The following is a 4,262-nucleotide window of genomic DNA, read 5'->3' as shown; positions in this document are numbered from 1 at the left end:
AAGTGCTATAGATTTGATTATTTTATTAAAATTAATTAAAATAGCAATTTTAATATTTTTCTTAATGCCTATTTCTTGAAAGTTTTGCTGGTAACAACACTGATCACAGATGTGAACCCAACAGGAGGGTTTCACAATGGTGTCACATCCAGTGTATGATCACACAGTCTGAATTCTAAATAATGCTGCCACTACCTTGGTTACATGGTTACATCTTGTCATTTGGCTTCATGCTTCCTGTGTTGACAGTGGGAGGTGTTTAGTGTGCCGTGCAGTTCTCAGTTCCTCTCACCTGTACACAAATGTTGCATTTGGTCCTGCCACTTCCCCCTAACACCTCTCCTTTCCCTCACCCTGACATCAGCTGTGGAGCTGAAGGATGCAGCCACTCTGTGTGCAGCACAGGTACATGCCATGTAAATCAAAGGACATGAGAGGCTGGGATAAAGCTCCAGACAGACATGAGTACAGACTGCTCCATTTTTGTTTGTGCAATTCTTGCAGCAGATGCCTGATTAACAGGGGAGCAGAAAACCAGGGGGAGAAGCCACATTTTCTAAGCTAAGTGTGCAAAATCTCTCTGTACTCCTAGATTAAAAAAAACCATACCCAAGGCTTGATATAAGGTAAACTTTGATTCTGTGTTTAACACTGCCTATATAGCCAGAAAACAAACTGTTTTCCATTGTCTAGACTTCAAGGGATTTCTTTTCATGGCATGTTGCAGAAGTGATAGAGTTGCAGCTCTATGAATCATCAAAATCTTGAATGAATATTCACTTGAAGAAAAAAAACCCTTTTAAAAAATGTGATTGTAAGTTTAAATGTTGCAAGACCCACCCTCAGGGAGCAGGCAGAGCATTTTTGATGTGGCTTTAAATGTTTAGGGGAATTTTTGAGAATACCCCTAAAACCATGGCTCCCATACAGTGTCCACACAGGCAGCAGAGAGATACCCAGCCCAGCACTTGGCCTGAAGTTATTCTCTGAGTGGATATGTAAGTTCACAAGGTTGATGTTGGGTACATTATGGTGTCACTCTGTGTGACCAGATCCATCAGAAGAAGAGTGTGAGTGCCCTTTTAGCATAATTCCTCTTGGAACTGTTCTGTAAGAATAATGTAAATACATTTTTGGGTTCTCAGAGGTGACTTTTCTTGGGCAAAATGCACAGGTCTTCAAGAGAGATGCTTGAACATCTAAGATGGAAACTCCTGTATTTAAAACATTCCCCTAGGCTTCCTGTGTAAAAGAAAAACATGGAAATTAAGAGAAATAGCTCCTTTCTAGGCAGTGAGTCACCTGGTATTAGCATAGACATCTAAATAAAACATGTAAATCATGCCTCAGAAGTGTATTTTTCTCCATGTGAACTATAAAAAGAGTCTAAACAACTGACTCAGATGTAAATGTCTGCAGTGTAGATGATCAAAGCCAGGTGAGGCACATCCACCACTGGAGCATGGGGAGGTGCAGACAGACACACAGCAGCTCAGGCTCTGAGAGCACACACCACCAGCTCATGACTAGGTTCTCATGGTGCCTGTTCTGGTGGTAGCTCATGCTCCAGCATTAATGAGTCCTTCCCCCACCCTTCCCACAGTGAGTTGCTGACAAATAATCAAAATGGTCCTAAGAAGTCAATCACCTCTATGCCAAGTACTTGAAAGTGGAAAATATTTAGGAAAAAAATGTATTTACTAAGAAATTTTATATCTAGAAAGAAACAATTCTGCATTTTTTTCCTAAAACTTCCTAGTTGGAATGTCCATAGTCTAAATCTTATTTGGCAGACCAACTTAAAAACACTTGAACATTTGAAGGAAGATGAAATAAGCAATGAATGACAAACATCAAATAAATAATTTAGAATCAGATAAAAAGATTTCTTTTTTTTTAACCTCTAAATGCTATTATGTTGCTTTGTTATTATTTTTTTTGGCTTGGGTTTTTTTTTAAATTTGTATTCAACACTTTAAAAAATTAGGAAATTTGGAAATAATTGCAGATAAAGGGCTGGAGTTATTTAAGAGGAGAAACTGATGGGAGCTCCAACCCTGCAGCTGTGCTGTTCATTTGCCATGACAGAAGCACATGAAGGCATCCTTTTCCTGACTCCTTGCACCCAGTGATTGAAACCAGCACTCCTTGACATCAAGAATCTGCCCTAATTTCAAACATGCTCCAGGATGGCATTCATTGCACATGTCCATGTTTGCATCTTAGCTTAGGACTGATATTCTGATGCCTCTTTTCCACCCCTGCTCACCACTGGGATTGCAGCACAGGGCTGTCCTGGGCCAAACCAGCAGGATCAGCCCCTCGATGGAGCCAGGACAGGAGCTGTGCCCCAGCTCCGCTGGGCAGCCAGACCTCACCACCAGAGCAGTGCTGGTCCCAGGAGCCACCCTGGAGCAAGGACAGTGTGGACACAGGGCCCAGCAACTGTAAAATCACAGTAAGAATCCACAGTCTTCAGGTGAGCTTTTATAAACCAGAGGAGTTGGCTGCTGCCTGAGGATTCACGTGCTGCAGATATCTGACCATACCCTCTGCCCAAAGAACTGAAATCACCTCAAATACCTTCAGAGCTTCTATTAGCAAAGGAGCACAAGCTGTGTTACTTCCTACCTTCTACAGCGGCCTCTTCCATCCCTCCATGGATTCCCTAGAGCAGGGTCATAAGCACTGACACTGCTGGTCTGACCCTTCTGGTGACTTAGGATGCTCTTTGTATTCACTCATTGGCTCCTCCCTGGAAACATGAATTAAAAAGTTCGTCTTTCTGAAGTGACTTCACAAGTCCCTCTCAAGGATCAGATTTTTAGTTATTTCTCTTTTAGAACTCTCAGGCCTCCATAGCTCAGTTCTTGGAAAAACACTGTGAAATGCGGTCCCTGACTCAAAAAGTAGCTTAGAATTCCCTTGCATGAAAACCGTCTAAGGATGGCAAAAAAGCAGAACCAAAGAAGGGAGGGAAATGCAGAATTACAAAAGCGTTCAGACGGGCGCGGCAGGGCACGGCTCGGCGGGGCGGGCGCGCAGACACACTTGTAGCTGTTCTTGGTGCTGAAGCAGGCGACGCTCTGTGGCAGGACAGAGCACGGCGCGGCACGGCGCGGCTCGGCACGGCACGGCGCGGCACGGCGCGGCTCGGCACGGCACGGCGCGGCACGGCGCGGCTCGGCACAGCGCGGCTCGGCTCGGCACGGCGCGGCTCGGCACGGCACGGCACGGAGCGGCTCCACGTGAATCCCCAGCCGGTCGCGGCTGCGGCTCCGGGCCCGCCCGCCCGCGCTCGGCACCGCCCTCCCCGGCACGGCCGCTCCGCCCGGGGCGCGGTGCCGGCAGACGCGGCCGCGGGATCTCTGAGCAGGGGAAGCCGGTGAAGGCTGAGGCTGTGGCACCGGAGCGAGGACAGGGACACAGAGGGATCACCGGCGCGGGCCGGGGCTGTTTAACGCGGTCTCCCCCAGGGTGCGGAGCCTCCATCCCCATCCCGCCTCCCGCGGGCGGCGGAGTCGTGTCCCCCGCCACAGGATCGATGACACAGGATAAGATTCCCGACGCTCTTTGTCCCGACCCCGGTTTTGGCTCGCAGCTCGGATGCCGGGTGGCGGAGTTCCCATTTACCCCCCGACACCAGGGAAGTTTCGGCAGCGCGGAGCCGGGGCCACGGCCGGGAGCACCTCGCCGGACGGCTCTGGAAGTTTGCTCCGCTCCCAGCGGCTCTGCCCAGCACACACCATTGCCCGGGGATGCCCCGCGCCGCCGGGCCCGCGGAGCCGCGGGAGCGCAGCCCCGGCGCGGCCGCTCCGCCCGCCCGGGAGCCCCGCTCAGCCTCGGCCAGACGGCGCCACCTCGAGGGCGCTGCCCGCAACTGCACCCGCGGCGCGGCTCGGCTGCGGGACGGGGCTCGGAGCGGGGGCAGCGCGGCCGCGCGTCCGGCTCCGGACAGCGACCAGACCTTCTCCATCCTCCCGTTCACGCCAGCCTGAACTGCTCTCCTTAAAAAGAACAACATCTTTCTTTGCTTTGCCCAGGGCTGTCTCACTTAGAGCATCATTGCTGGAAGGAGGAATTCCAAGAGCGCTTAAATATGTCCAACCAACGCTTCCATGATCACCTCTGTTGTCTGTTACTGCTTGTGTTTATGTTAAAGGTCTGCCCCAGGCAAACCACAGCACTCAGACAGTGTTCAATGTGTCTTTCTACAGTAACAGTGTAGGGCCAAGCAATAAGGTCCCAAACATCAGACACTG

Source organism: Ammospiza caudacuta, chromosome 5, assembly GCF_027887145.1.
Source record: "Ammospiza caudacuta isolate bAmmCau1 chromosome 5, bAmmCau1.pri, whole genome shotgun sequence".
In the NCBI taxonomy this organism is placed as follows: domain Eukaryota; kingdom Metazoa; phylum Chordata; class Aves; order Passeriformes; family Passerellidae; genus Ammospiza; species Ammospiza caudacuta.
The sequence above is the reverse complement of the archived record's forward strand: the minus strand, read 5'-3'. Positions refer to the sequence as shown.